Source organism: Chelonia mydas, chromosome 2 (assembly GCF_015237465.2).
Source record: "Chelonia mydas isolate rCheMyd1 chromosome 2, rCheMyd1.pri.v2, whole genome shotgun sequence".
Classification (NCBI taxonomy): Eukaryota; Metazoa; Chordata; order Testudines; family Cheloniidae; genus Chelonia; species Chelonia mydas.
The window spans coordinates 144,437,362-144,454,068 of record NC_057850.1 but is presented as its reverse complement, the minus strand read 5'-3'; positions in this window follow the sequence as shown (position 1 = coordinate 144,454,068).

The following is a 16,707-nucleotide window of genomic DNA, read 5'->3' as shown; positions in this document are numbered from 1 at the left end:
TTACAAGTATTTGCACAGTAAAAAAACAAAAGAAAAAGCATTTTCAATTCACCTAATACAAGAACTGTAGTGCAATCTCTTTGTCATGAAAGCTGAACTTCCAAATGTAGAATTAGGTACAAAAAACTGCATTCAAAAATCACTCAAACAAGTTTGTTTACATTTGCAGGAGATAATGCTGCCCACTTCTTGTTTACAATGTCACTTGAAAGTGACAATAGGCATTCTCATGGCATTGTTGTAGCCGGCGTCACAAGATATTTATGTGCCAGATGTGCTCAAGATTCATATGTCCCTTCATGCTTCAGCTACCATTCTAGCAGACATACATCCATGCTGATGTTCTGCTCAATAACAATCCAAAGAAGTGCGGACCAATGCATGTTCATTTTCATCATCTGAGTCAGATGCCACAAGCAGAAGGTTGATTTTCTTTTTTGGTGATTTGGGTTCTGTAGTTTCCACATCAGAGTGTTGCTCTTTTAAGACTCCTGAAAGCATGCTCAACACCTCAGCCCTCTCAGATTTTGGAAGGCTCTTCAGATTCTTAAATCTTGGGGGTTGAGTGCTGTAGCTATCTTCAGAAATCTCACATCGGTAACTTCTTTGTGTTTTGTCAAATCTGGAGTGAAAGTGTTCTTAAAATGAACAACGTGTGCTGGGTCATCATTCAAGACTGCTATAACATGAAATATATGGCAGAATGCAGGTAAAACAGAGCAGGGGACATACAATTCTCCCTCAAGGAGTCCAGTCACAAATTTAATTAACATATTTTTTTAACAAGTATCATCAACATGGAAGCATGTCCTCTGGAATGGTGGCCGAAACATGAAGAGGCATACAAATGTTTAGCATATCTGGCACGTAAATACCTTGCAAGGCCATCTACAAAAGTGCCATGCAAATACCCATTCTCGCTTTCTGATGACGTTGTAAATAAGAAGAGGGTAGCATTATCTCCTGTATATGTAAACAAACTTGTTTGTCTTAGCGATTGGCTGAACAAGAAGTAGGACTGAGTGAACTTGTAGGCTCAGAATTTTTACATTGTTTTGTTTTTGAGAGCAGTTATGTAACCAAAAATAATCTACATTTGTAAGTTGCACCTTCATGACAAAGAGATTGCACTACAGTACTTGTATGAGATGAATTGAAAAATACTATTTCTTTTGTATATCATTTTTACAGTACAAATATTTGTAATAAAAATAATATACACTTTGATTTCAATTGCAACACAGAATACAATTTATATGAAAATGAAGAAAAACATCCAAAATCTTTAATACATTTCAACTGGTATTCTATTGTTTAACAGTGTGATTAAAACTGCGATTAATCAAGATTAATTTTTTAATTGCAATTAATTTTTTTGAGTTTATCATGTGAGTTAACTGATTAACTGAGAGCCCTAATTATTACTTACCACTAATGAAATTGAAGTAAAAAGTGGGAAATCAGGCAGGGTGGGGGAAAGATAGTATAGGGAAATCTTGAATGACCTATTCATAGATTTGTTAAGAACAAGCATGTCACAACATTCTGTATGTATTTATTTCCCTCTAGTACCTGTAGGTAAGTCTGCAAACATTTCATTTTCCTAGTTGCAACACCATTCAAATTATGTAAGTGAGGTCTAGAAGGATATAACCTCTCCGCGTTAGTGGGCATATATGCATGTTTGCATCTTTTGTGGCATACACTATTCAGCTATGATGGGGCAGGAGGGTCTGCGTAGGTTTTCACGGGTACTATTTTCACAGGTGATCGGTTTTGTATCTATCATGTTTCCTGTTTTGTTATTTCTGAAAAGAAGAAAATAAAAACTATTAAGAAAAAAAAACAAACAAAAATATTACTTTTCTCGATTGAAACACACTGAAATGGAATGTCACTTTTGTGACTATTTTAGATCATTCATTATGTCCCTAATCCTGAAAAGGCTTTCATAGTGTCACAGATTTTAAAACCAGAAGAGCCCATCATGAACATGTATTCTGACTTCTTGTATAACACAGACCATAGAACTCCACCCAGTAATTTCTTCAATAAAGCCCCCAAACTTGTGATTTACTTATGGGTGGTCTACACTACAGAGGTAAATCGACCTAAATTATGCTACTCCAGCTACATGAATAACGTAGCTAGAGTCGACGTAGCTTAGGTCGACTTATTACGGTGTCTACACCGTGCTGCGTCAATGGGAGACGCTATCCCATTGACTTACCTTACTCTTCTTTTTCCAGTGGAGTACTGGAGTTGACTGGAGAGCGCTCTGCAGTAGATTTAGTGGGTCTTCACTAGACCTGCTAAATCGACCATCACTGTATCGATCACAGCAGTGTCGATCCCTGGTAAGTGTAAACATGGCATGGGATCATTTACTGTGTGAAGAGTTAACCACCTGAGTAAATCTTGGCTGAATGGGGCCCTGGATTTGCAGCTTGCGTGGTATTTGAAATTTTATCCTATGAACCTTTTCCATTGAATAATTAAAAGAATTGGAGACAAGAATTGTGACTCACTGGTTCTAACAAGAGGTCATGATAAAGTTTCATATTACTTTTCAAGAATAGGAAAATGAACCAGTATATGATCATGACTTTGCTTGATATGCTGAAATGCATCCCATACCATTAGTAATAGATAGAGAAAAATTCCGTAAGTTATGCAGAATTGTCATAAGAAATGAAATATTTCCCTCTGTTATTTTATTTCATTTATTTGGATTTAGAGAAAGTATAATTCTAAAATATAAAAATATAAGTCTAGTAGCAGATATTCTTTCTCACACAAAAAAGAAGAGACAATATTTTATTAACATATTTTCAGGCTTTTAAAGAAAAATATTAGAAAGCTGTATATTAAGTCTCAGAATTTTGAAACGAATCCTCCACACATATCCCCAGATGAATGAATATTCTTGGTATTTATTGTTTTCTAATACACACAGGGGCACTGTACATTTAATGTATTTTATCGTATAAAGGGAAGATAACTTTGAGGACAAGCACTCTTGTGTTTATCAGTAAGAATACATGTGCTGAGGATTAAAGTGCATATTTATTTTATAAAACAGAAATATGCAGTTGCAAGGGGTTGTCTTGAACTAGCCTTCATAGAATGGGGTACAGTGTATTTAATGAAAAGGATTGACTTGAGTGACAGCTGAATACCACAAAGAAAAGGGCAGCCCTACATGGGTCATGACTGAAATTGGCTGCTGCTGTGATTTAGTAACAGCTTTTCAGCTGGGAAGTGGATATTGTAACTCACAAAAGGTAACTTATAGCAACAAATTGAGCTGAATAGAGCTCTAAACTAATTCATGGTTTATTGAGTTCCCCTCTTGTCAGTGATAGCCCACAGTTAGCTGAAGTGATCAGTCCAATAATCAGTCACAGTGATGTACAACCAGCTTGCTAGCTCATGGAAATTCTGTAAAGGGTTTAAAGTATGTACAGGTGAATAATTTAATTTTAAAAATCAAAATTTCCCAAACTTTTTCAAGTCTGAGAGAGGTGAACTGAATCTGAGCCTTACAAATATTTGATATTCCTAGGAGAGCATGAGATTGAAATTGATTATGAAATGAAAAGTAGCATTTTCAATGTTTAGAGCCAAAAATGACACTGTATAATAAGAAATGTGCTGAGTCACCCAAGTCTAATGTTATTGGTTGTACTGTAGAATGTTTAGCATTGTTGACACTATTATGGACTGAAATATCCAAGTCAACAATAATTTATATTGCTCAGCCAACTTTCCCAATAGTTCCTAACCATTATAATTAAGAGTGAATTCTATGTGCACATTTTTTGAAACAAGACCTCAAAGAATTGGTGAGGCAATATTTTTTATTCAACCAACTTCTGCTGGTGGATGGTACAACCTTTGGAACTTCACAACACTCTGTTTCAGGCTTGGGGAAGGAAATAGGAGTGTTTGAGCTAAATACATGTTAGGACAGATTGTTAAGCATAAGGGGTTAACACATATTGTGGGAGATCACTTAAAATGAAGTGAACAATTAATAATTAGCAGACATAGGGGAGTGTTACATATTGTTGTAATGAGATGTAAAACCAATGTCTCTGTTGAGTCCATGGTTTTTAGTGTCTAGCAGAGTTATACATTTAGATAGATAGATAGATAGATAGATAGGTTACATATTAAGGTCAGAAGGGACCATTATGATCATCTAGTCTGACCTCCCGCACAATGCAGGCCACAGAATCTCACCCACCCACTCCTGCGAAAAACCTCTCACCTATGTCTGAGCTATTGATGTCCTCAAATCATGGTTTAAAGACTTCAAGGAACAGAGAATCCTCCAGCAAGTACCCGTGCCCCATGCTACAGAGGAAGGCAAAAAACTTCCAGGGCCTCTTCCAATTTGCCCTGGAGGAAAATTCCTTCCCGACTCCAAATAGCTGAACCCTGAGCATATGGGCAAGATTCACCAGCCAGATACCCTAGGAAAGAATTCTCTGTAGTAACTCAGATCCCACCCCATCTAACATCCCATCACAGGCCATTGGGCCTATTTACCATGAATATTTAAAGATCAATTAATTGCCAAAATCATATTATCCCATCATACCATCTCCTCCATAAACTTATCGAGTTTAATCTGAAAGCCACATAGATCTTTTGCCCCCACTGCTTCCATTGGAAGGCTATTCCAAAACTTCACTCCTCTGATGGTTAGAAACCTTCATCTAATTTCAAGTCTAAACTTCCCGATGACCAGTTTATATCCATTAGTACTTGTGTCCACATTGGTACTGAGCTTAAATAATTCCTCTCCCTCTCTGGTATTTATCCCTCTGATATATTTATAGAAAGCAACCATATCTCCCCTCAACCTTCTTTTGGTTAGGCTAAACAAGCCAAGCTCCTTGAGTTTCCTTTCATAAGGCAGGTTTTCCATTCCATTTAAATTCCCAGGCTCACCTTTTGAAGGCATTGTGAAGGTTTTCTTTGAGGACAAGTACTGAGAAGTCAAATATGGAGTGATCGCTTTGGGAAAAGTGTTCGCCCCGAGTGATAGGGTGTTTTTGTCTCTTTTATTATTTTTCTGTGTGAGTTCATCCATTGATTGATTCACCCACATATTTGTTGTTGGATAATTGATGCCTGGCTACAACATCACTGCAAACAGGACTGGTCATCCTCAAAAGCTGTTTATAGGAAGTAATTCAACATTGCTGTCATGGGTTAAATATATAACATAGCTATTAGCATTTGTCAGTAACTTTGTAACAGTAGGCTTTATAATCCAAAGTATATCAAGCTGCATACAAAGTGAGCTATGTTGTGCTCTTCCACTCTGCCCATAGTATGGGATGATGCACTGATGTGCTGGAGAGACACAGTTCATTCGTGCATTGCTTTACCCATGGGATAATAATTTGCCACTCATCCACACTAGCTGTAGAGGGAAATGGCTGGACAAATGCTGCTCTTGGACATGTGGCCTACAGCATGTGGGGTGTGTGTGTTATAAATCACTCCTTTACCAGAATGTCATCTAAAGACTCACTGAGAAATACAAAAGCATCTGAAAAGAACATGAGTGATGCCACAGAAATGTAATACTAACAATAAAGATTAAAGGTAGATAGCTTTTTCTTCTTCAGACGTTCAGCTCTTCTGAAAGAATTTGAAGCCTACTAGAAGTTGTCATTTTCTTATTTTTGAAAACTTTCAATTGAAGTTTGATTGTCAACCTGAAGGAAATGGGTCCCTCTGCTTTCAACTGTAGGTATAACATGCCTTTTCAAAAGACAAAAGACAACATCTCATACTGTTAGGAAGGCTAGATTCTAATCATTAAACTGTAACCTTACATATCCTTGAAAGGGGGTACACCATGAAAAGAATCTCAAAGCAGAACAATAGGGTAGTGAAGAGAATGAAAAGCCAAGCTGCAAGTGGAAAAAGGGATTAAGACTTATCAAACCAGGGAATGTTTAGTTAATGGAGTTACATAGAAGATGACAGAGAGATATTAAGAAATGATTGTCACAAGGCACAGAACTGTTCAGGAATCCAAACATTCAAGTTGGAAGATATCAAGTTTATATTACCTCATTTTTCCTTTTCTGCTTTAAAACAGGTAGTGAAGAAAAGAACGGCAGACAAGTCTGTAATGTAGGTAACTGATTTATTTATTTACTGATTACCATTCTATTCATAATATATTTAGGACCAAATTTGTCTTTCCAATAGCACCCTGCATATCTGTGGAGCCTGACCATGATGAGCTTAGCTTTTGTGCTCATGAGATTGCACACTGCATCCAAACATATGAAGGTTTCCTTTCACCAGTGACAGCAGTTTATCTGGTAATCTCATAGAGCTTGTATAATAACATTGTCATCCTGTGTTTCTTCTAGTGTAATAATACCAGCAAGATGACCTTTAGCAAAACACAAAAACGGTCCTAAAAAGGAGGAACCTCACATTGTTTATGGAGCTTTAAAGATTAATACATTGTACATGATAAATTAAAATGTTTAGACTATAGGGTTATTTTTTATGTCAGCTCTGGCAAGTGGTCTCATAAAAATGTGCAAGTGCAACACAACTAATATTAATAGCAGAAAATACCTAGAATATGGTAGGTGAATAGCACAACATTTTTCAGTAAATGTATAATTTTTACGTGAAGTCATTTTGGTTATGTGCATACCCTTTTATGATTCCTTGTGCAAGAAATCACAGAAATACATTTTTAAATTTCTAACAAGTATATTCACACTAGAAGTATTTTTTACTCATCCAGTCAGGTAACAGAATCAATACTGTGGAACTTGTCTATTTATTAAATATCAATTATCAAATGCTCACAGAGTAAACTGTTAGTGTTCAATTGACTGAGTTAAAAAAATCACAGCAAAATGCATCAGGTTGGTTCAAATAATGAATAAATTCAAAGAAATCATGACCAGTTAGCAGACATATTTCAAACAGAAAAAGAGACTGTATTTGTTGAATAAATTATTCATTAGTAGTTATTTATTAAAATCTACAATGCAGTATGTCTACCACAATCCAGCAAAATATTGAAGCACCTGATTAACTGAGAGTAAGGATCACAGAGCCTGAATTACTTATATAGGCAGTCCTCGACTTTACGACGTTTGACTTAAGATGAATGACACCTACGATGTTTCTGAATTGACACCCTGATTCAATTTATGACCATTGGTTTTGACTTTACTATGCTTGGTCCTGCAATGGAGTGTATTGCAGTGCTGAGTTACAACATTTCAGCTTACGATGCAATTTTCAGGAACCAAATGTGTCATAAGTCCGAGGACTGTCTGTACAAGTATCAGTGGGAAGAAACCACTGGAATAGATTAATGGACAGCAGTGGGCATGGTACCAGCTCTTCTTATTTGTTGAGTTTATTTAGAGGAGGGATGAAAAAATCCAAACAAATTTGGTTAGAGACATAGAAAAGTAAAAATAATAACAAAAGCTATGTGACCTGTAACTAGGGGAATTAGTAACAATGTCTTAAAATTAATCAAATTGGTGATATAGCCTTAGAAGTTTCCTTGAGCCTATACAGGTCAAATCCTCCAGATTCTCAGTTGGTCTAAATCACCATAGCTCCAACAATGTCAATGGAGCTACTCCAATTTGTACCAGGTGAAGACCTGACCCATTCTATCTCTATGGTGTGATACAGTTATCGGTAGAATTTTCTTTCTTTCTTTCTTTCTTTCTTTCTTTCTTTCTTTCTTTCTTTCTTTCTTTCTTTCTTTCTTTCTTTCTTTCTTTCGTCCTTTCGTCCTTTCGTCCTTTCTTTCTTGTTTTTGTTAAAGCAGCATATACACAAAATAATCTGTACCTTTGTAGGTATACTCCATGACTAAAAACTCCATTATACCAGTGGGCAAATTTTTGTTAAACAACAGTTCCATTCCAGTTTACATTTTCTGGTAACGTTAAAAACACTGAAATATTTTGATAGGATTTCTGCATTTTAGTCAGTGGTTAAACAAGCTTTATGATGAAGGGAAGAGTGATGTGTAATCATTTCTACATTGTGTTTTAGGTGCAAAGAATGGATGCAATCACTTCATTAATCAACCATCTTTACAGATCAAACTATACTCAGTCTGCCCTGAAGATTTTATTCTGTGATCAGTGTACAAGAAACTAAAATGGTGAACAGGAAATTGAAACTGTTATTATACAGGAAATAACAGCACTCTGTCAAAATCTACAGAAAAAACATATGTTCAAAGTTACTGTCAACATCTAACATATCTGATCAGATACAGAAAAAGACCAAAATTACAAGAATCATTATATTATCAAGTCAGGGCAAAGTTCTGTTTGAAAATAAATCCTTTCCCACTTTGTGAAATCAGGGTTAACACAGAATATCTGATGGAGCATATATCCCATAATAATTTCATATACCAGTTGATCAGTAGGCAGAAAATTCAATTCCCTCCCCCAACCCTCCTAATCTGTCACAACTCTGATATCTAACACATATAAGTAACTGTATTTCCCTCTAGTTGTCTGTTATCTGTAGTTAAACAAACAGGTAAATTTCATACTGGCTAGCACTAGGCAACAAATAGGTGAATAAGTACATACATCCCAAATATGGTACCGTTCTGATATTGTATGTATAGCCATTTATTTGTAAAATTGAATATGGTTTCTTTAAAGCCGTATGAAACTTTCATAACAAAACCCAAAGCCATGTCAAATTTTATATTATAAAATTATCTATAGATGGATGAATATTAAAAATTATGCATACATAATTATTGATGAACATTTGCCAAGAATGTGGCATTGATTTTTCTGTGGCATTGTACATATCATCTACAACAAGATATTTGCTGTTTGAAACTGGATGATAGAAAAGCATATTATGTTGTTGGGTTTCAATTAATTTTCTGTGGTATACCTCTAATTTTGAAAATCTATATAATATGACATCTCCATGTTATATGCTCCATCTGTTCATGTAAGCCTCACGATGCAAGTTCTTATCTTTATTTCATTTTTTTTCTGGCAAAGACATTATTCAATTAACCCATATCACAAAATAGTGTTTGCACTCCATTTAAAGTATGCAATAATAATAATAATAATTAATAATACTAGTGCTGGAATTCACAAGCTCTGCTAGAGTTTATGCTCTTTTTTTTTTTTTTTTTTTGTAACTGGAGTCTGTGCAAAATTCACTTCCTTTGATTGATTGCTGTGGTACACACCAAACTCCAGTTTTTTAGAGTCTGATCAGCTTGGGTGATATATATTAATGATTTACTTTAGCAATACAACAAATATAAATCTTGCAATTGTTGATTGAAGAAATAAAAGTTTTATTTGTTAATGAAATCTGATGTAGTCTTTTCAGTGTTCTATTTAAACATCACCTCAGAGTAGATCATGTTTTTAGAAGTCAGGAGTAGCCCCAGGCTCTCCATAATTCTAATTGATGTAAATGAAGAAAATAATGAAAGCTTGTGTGTGCTGACCCTGTTATACAGGGTGGTTCACCTCAATTAATCAAAGAACCTTTAGAGATGCTGCAAGCATCTGGCCTGAATAAAGAGTTCTTGAGTTACTGATACTCAACTGTCCACACTTGGCTGTGAGATACTAGACCCAGGTTTCTAGAAAAGCTGCTTACCTTCCAAATGAAGAAATGTTTAAAGTGGCTAGCATGGTAAGAATACTTAGTCCTTTGTCTTGGTTAAACAAAACACATGAGAAGTTCATGTTCTTCCTATGGATCTGAGAAAGCAGAGAGAATTTTCCTTTTATATTTGAAAATGCTGAATGTCAACTTTGCCAAAATTGAAAATATGTAGAGCAGCACCTGGAAATAATAATCTCTTTTTGTTCATAATATTCCAAAAACTAGCATTTGTAAATGGTAACATAGTTTTATCATATTTATTTTGACTAAGTGTAGCTTATGTTATTTTATTCTTAGAACACAGATACTATAGTAGCATGTTACCTTTGTCACATCTGATATGTGTACTTTCCATAAAATGACCTTTGTGCCACACAACTAACAATGCTCTCAGGTAAAACCTGAAGACAAATAAAGGTCTGTAATAAGATACTGGAAAGTTATGGATATTGATTACAGGGCTGAGTTTTTCTACAGTGACATTGCTTTGTTTTAAAAACACAGCATTCTTGCATTTTGAACATATTTAAAAATGTTTAGAAATGTGGTCATTTAATTTTTTAGTGAGGCTGTAGAGTGGCCATCATCGAAGTGGTAATTCTAACTAAGGATTGTGTACAGAATGGATATGTGAATGGAAAAAAATAAACACCTTGGGGAAAATGTACACCCATATGCTGCTCATACAAATTTGAAACCTGCCTGGCTTCTTGAATAGTAAAAACTGTATCATGAAAATTATGTAAGTTTAATGTCTTTCAAATATGTAAATATAGCCTTATTGCACAAATTGTGAAGAATGCATTTCAAACTCAGAAAAAAAAAATCTGGTGAAGACTAAAAAGGGAAAAATATTCTAATTTAAGAAGCAAAGTGCTAGGTGTGCCATTTAACATTCACTATAAATGTTCTTACTTTTTTTCTTCATAGTACTGAAAAGTCTGGCAATCATCTTTTTTTCCCTATTCCCCAGTTTTATAAAAAAGGTAAGTCAGTATGACTTGGAGTGCAATTGGAAATGTGCTTAAGTAAAAACATCAATTTAAATTTTACCTCATTGGATCCCCATCGGTTTCCCCCACTTTCTTCTTATTTGTAGCAGTTGCTGCAAAGCAGCACCTAAACTAATCTGGAGGGGTCTGAGAGGAAGAGCTAGGTGAGCAGAAATAGACATCTCTGCATAGCCTTCCTCATGTCGACTGAAAAGGGTATTGTATTAGCCTGAGATTAACATCTATGAGCCCTGATATATAAACCCAAAAGGAAACACAGGGAGAAACATTTATCCTACACAAGAGATTCAAAGATGGATCAGGAGGTTGACAGGAATGTGGAGGTGTCAAGGTTCCTTTCCCAAGCTGAACTCTAGGGTACAGATGTGGGGACCTCCATGAAAGACCCCCTAAGCTTATTCTTACCAGCTTAGATTAAAAACTTCCCCAAGGTACAAATTTTGCCTTGACCTTGAACAGTATGCTGCCACCACTAAGCGTTTTAAACAAAGAAAAGGGAAAGAAACCACTTGGAGACGTCTTCCCCCCAAAGAAACCACTTGGAGACGTCTTCCCCCCACCTGCTGCTCACAAACAGGGAAGAATTAGTGGGGGAAGCAAAAGTGGATGGGAATCTGGGGGGCAGTGACCATGAGTTGGTTGAGTTCAGGATCCTGACGCAGGGAAGAAAGGTAAGCAGCAGGATACGGACCCTGGACTTCAGGAAAGCAGACTTCGACTCCCTCAGGGAACGGATGGGTAGGATCCCCTGGGGGACTAACATGAAGGGGAAAAGAGTCCAGGAGAGCTGGCTGTATTTCAAGGAATCCCTGTTGAGGTTACAGGGACAAACTATCCCCATGAGTCGAAAGAATAGTAAATATGGCAGGCGACCAGCTTGGCTTAACGGTGAAATCCTAGCGGATCTTAAACATAAAAAAGAAGCTTACAAGAAGTGGAAGGTTGGACATATGACCAAGGATGAGTATAAAAATATTGCTCGGGCATGTAGGAATGAAATCAGGAAGGCCAGATTGCACCTGGAGTTGCAGCTAGCGAGAGATGTTAAGAGTAACAAGAAGGGTTTCTTCAGGTATGTTAGCAACAAGAAGAAAGTCAAGGAAAGTGTAGGCCCCTTACTGAATGAGGGAGGCAACCTAGTGACAGAGGATGTGGAAAAAGCTAATGTACTCAATGCTTATTTTGCCTCTGTCTTCACGAACAAGGTCAGCTCCCAGACTGCTGCGCTGGGCATCACAGCATGGGGAGTAGATGGCCAGCCCTCAGTGGAGAAAGAGGTGGTTAGGGACTATTTAGAAAAGCTGGACATGCACAAGTCCATGGGGCCGGATGAGTTACATCCGAGAGTGCTAAAGGAATTGGCGGCTGTGATTGCAGAGCCATTGGCCATTATCTTTGAAAACTCGTGGCGAACGGGGGAAGTCCCAGATGACTGGAAAAAGGCTAGTGTAGTGCCCATCTTTAAAAAAGGGAAGAACGAGGATCCTGGGAACTACAGGCCAGTAAGCCTCACCTCAGTCCCCGGAAAAATCACGGAGCAGGTCCTCAAAGAATCAATCCTGAAGCACTTACATGAGAGGAAAGTGATCAGGAACAGTCAGCATGGATTCACCAAGGGAAGGTCATGCCTGACTAATCTAATCACCTTCTATGATGAGATTACTGGTTCTGTGGATGAAGGAAAAGCAGTGGATGTATTGTTTCTTGACTTTAGCAAAGCTTTTGACACGGTCTCCCACAGTATTCTTGTCAGTAAGTTAAAGAAGTATGGGCTGGATGAATGCACTATAAGGTGGGTAGAAAGTTGGCTAGATTGTCAGGCTCAACGGGTAGTTATCAATGGCTCCATGTCTAGTTGGCAGCCGGTGTCAAGTGGAGTGCCCCAGGGGTCGGTCCTGGGGCCAGTTTTGTTCAATATCTTCATAAATGATCTGGAGGATGGTGTGGATTGCACCCTCAGCAAATTTGCGGATGATACTAAACTAGGAGGAGTGGTAGATATGCTGGAGGGCAGGGATAGGATACAGAGGGACCTAGACAAATTGGAGGATTGGGCCAAAAGAAATCTGATGAGGTTCAATAAGGATAAGTGCAGGGTCCTGCACTTAGGACGGAAGAACCCAATGCACCGCTACAGACTAGGGACCAAATGGCTAGGCAGCAGTTCTGCGGAAAAGGACCTAGGGGTGACAGTGGACGAGAAGCTGGATATGAGTCAGCAGTGTGCCCTTGTTGCCAAGAAGGCCAATGGCATTTTGGGATGTATAAGTAGGGGCATAGCGAGCAGATCGAGGGACGTGATCGTTCCCCTCTATTCGACATTGGTGAGGCCTCATCTGGAGTACTGTGTCCAGTTTTGGGCCCCACACTACAAGAAGGATGTGGAAAAATTGGAGAGAGTCCACTGTAGGGCAACAAAAATGATTAGGGGTCTGGAACACATGACTTATGAGGACAGGCTGAGGGAACTGGGATTGTTTAGTCTGCAGAAGAGAAGAATGAGGGGGGATTTGATAGCTACTTTCAACTACCTGAGAGGTGGTTCCAGAGAGGATGGTTCTAGACTATTCTCAGTGGTAGAAGAGGACAGGACAAGGAGTAATGGTCTCAAGTTGCAGTGGGGGAGGTTTAGGTTGGATATTAGGAAAAACTTTTTCACCAAGAGGGTGGTGAAACACTGGAATGTGTTACCTAGGGAGGTGGTAGAATCGCCTTCCTTAGAAGTTTTTAAGGTCAGGCTTGACAAAGCCCTGGCTGGGATGATTTAATTGGGGATTGGTCCTGCTTTGAGCAGGGGGTTGGACTAGATGACCTCCTGAGGTCCCTTCCAACCCTGATATTCTATGATTCTATGATTCTATGAAATATTCCCCCCAAGTCCTACACCCCCTTTCCTGGGGAAGGCTTGATAATAATTCTCAGCAATTGGTGCAGGTGAACACAGACCCAATCCCTTGGATCTTAAGAACAAAGAAAAATCAATCAGGTTCTTAAAAGAAGAATTTTATTTAAAGAAAAGGTAAAAGAATCCCCTCTGTAAAATCAGGATGGTAAATACTTTACAGGGTAGTCAGATTCAAAACATAGAGAATCCCTCTAGGCAAAATCTTAAGTTACAAAAAGTCACAAAACAGGAATATACATTCCCTCCAGCACAGCTTATTTTACAAGCCATTAAACAAAAGAAAATCTAACGCATTTTCTAGCTAGATTACCTACTAACTTTACAGGAGTTGTAAGGCTTGCATTCCTGATCTGTTCCCAGCAAAAGCATCACACAGACAGACAGAACCCTCTGTTCCCCCCCCTCCAGATTTGAAAGTATCTTATCCCCTCAAAGGTCATTTTGGGGGGTACCAGCGAGGTTATCTTGACTTCTTAACCCTTTACAGATGAAAGGGTTTTGCCTCTGGCCAGGAGGGATTTTATAGCACTGTATACAGAAAGGTGGTTACCTTCCCTTTATATTTATGACAGGAGGATAGGCCTGCTGTATTCTGTGCCTATTTCTGTATCTCTTTCTGCCAATCCTTTGTTCTACATTTGGGAGTGAAGTCTTACAGGCCCTTGCAGCCCTTTCTGGCTCTCTTTCTTTCTTGTTTGAAGCCATGAACACTGTATTCCTTAGTTTGTGAGGTGTTTGGCAGAGTAAGGATAATCAGACTAAGCTAATTTCCTCTCCTCTTCTTGCCTTTCACCTCATGAGCAAGGGGAGGGTCTTCATTTCATAACCAGGGAGAAAAAGAGTTGACATAAGCCCAAAACAAAGTAAAATGCAAATATTTTAAAATAGATCTTCAATGATTTATAACTCATCACTGCCCTCTTTTAAAAGTGAGAATCCAAGCTACAAGTTAAAAAAGGATTTTTTATCATTTAATTGAGATATTATTTCAGTCCATTTTATCATCGTTAGAAAAATTGAGGTAAGGAAAGAAAAGCATAAGTCATATAAGACAGAGGTCTCCAAGCTGTACTCCACAAAGCATTTGCTAACAATCCTTGTAGAAATGACAGATAAATGGCTCCTTCTTCTTGTTTCCAGCTGTCAAATCAGATTAAAAAACATGAAATACTTTTCTAATATAACTTCTCCAAGCAGAACCCCTGGAAGATTTTTCTCTATAGTGATTGCAGGATGGGATGGGGGTGATATGAGGAGGGAGGGAAGTGTTCTTGTAAATACAGTCTTACTTGCAACATTGATGCCAAGACAGAATCTGTCCGTTCTTCTGAATGGATTTCTGGCTTTTCCCAGTGAGGAAGCTGGGAAAGGTCCTCTGAGAATTTCTGAAACAATCAAAAGTCAAGGATTTTTCCCTGAGGGGAAAGAAAGTAAAAGGCTGAGAAGAGGCAAAACATAGGGGAGTTGCAAGGGCAATGGAACAGTCAGCTGATTCTCTGCTGTTTCTGCTGTTGATACAGGGGACTCAAGATCCAGTAATCTACTTGGCAGGAATTTGAGGAAAACTCCAGGCCAAAGAAGAGAAGAGAGACTTCTGGCCTCCTCAGAAGTCTCTGCCTGAGCAGGGAGTGAGGAACTCATGGACTTATCTATACCATGCCCTTTTTCCTTTCTAGGCTATTCCTTTTACCTAGACTGTGCAAGTCAAGATGTACCTCACACTACTGCCTGCCACTTACAGCCCAAATTGAACCACTGTTTAAGTGGTGCAAAGGGTCTAGATCATTATCAAGAATCTGGCCATACATTTGCTGCACTGGCCACTGCACAGTTTTGGACTTTTGTAGATAATTCATGCACATGGAAAGCATCCAGCCGCTTTCTTCAAGAAGTTAAAACTAACTCCTAACACTTTGTACTGTGACAAGTGGCACATTAGAGTTAAGATAAGAGCATTATGCTACTCAAAAGAAAAAGAAACAACCCTCCAAACTTTCAAGAACAAAGAAAGCCTAAGCCTCAGAAGCACTCATTTCTGTCTTACAAGAAAGATCACAGTTTAAATGGATTGTAATTTACTACCCTGAAGTCTTACTTAAATAGTTTTGTGATTTGCATCACAGTGCATGAGACTCCCACTTTTGCTTTATAATATAATGGAGCTGTCACTAGGACATGATTGCTGTGGCCAGAAGCATACTTGATTTCAGCAATTTAATCTGATTCAGCATAGTAAATTTGCGGCATGATCTTCCCCTGTAAAGATTGCACAAATCTTTCTGCTACTACCGCTGCTGCATCTTTATTCCCAGGCTGATTGTTATTTGTGCATATATAAAATAAATACTGAGAAAATGCTTCATTCAGAAAGATAAAATGTAAGAAGAAAGTAGATGAAATATATACAAAACTGTTTGTTCAGTTTTACAAATACTGTTACAGTGCTTCGCATTAGCTGAAGTTCTATAAACTAACAGGCAAAACACTTCCTTTTCTGTGTCATGAATACAATGGCAATGAAGTTTTCTAAACTATGTTGTTTTATCAGAGCTTATTTTTTTCATCATTGGGGTATATATAATTTGGAAGGTCTGACTGAAGTTGTAGTACCATACCTCTTTAATATTACTACCAAGAGTTGTCCATATGTACTCTTTTCCTTGGCTTGATGTCACAATGGTATAGATACAGATGACCTTTGATAAATGAAATGGGAGGGAAGATAGCTTGAGTGCTAACATCTGATGAAGTGAGCTGTAGCTCACGAAAGCTTATGCTCAAATAAATTGGTTAGTCTCTAAGGTGCCACAAGTACTCCTTTTCTTTTTGCGAATACAGACTAACACGGCTGCTACTCTGAAACCTAACATTAGGAGTCTGGTTCTGATTCTGACTGACCGCAGTATGAAGATTTGTTGAAATTTTTGTGCTGGGACACTAAAGGAGTTGCAAAGAGATTTCTTCACTTCACTGCAACATCTGTGATGTCCCTATCCAAAGAAACATTTGGGAAATAAACAACCAGGTTAGGCTGGTTTGTCTCTGCTTAGTGACAAAGTTCAGTATGTCATGCTGTGAGGAGTTTTCAGTCTGCTTCTT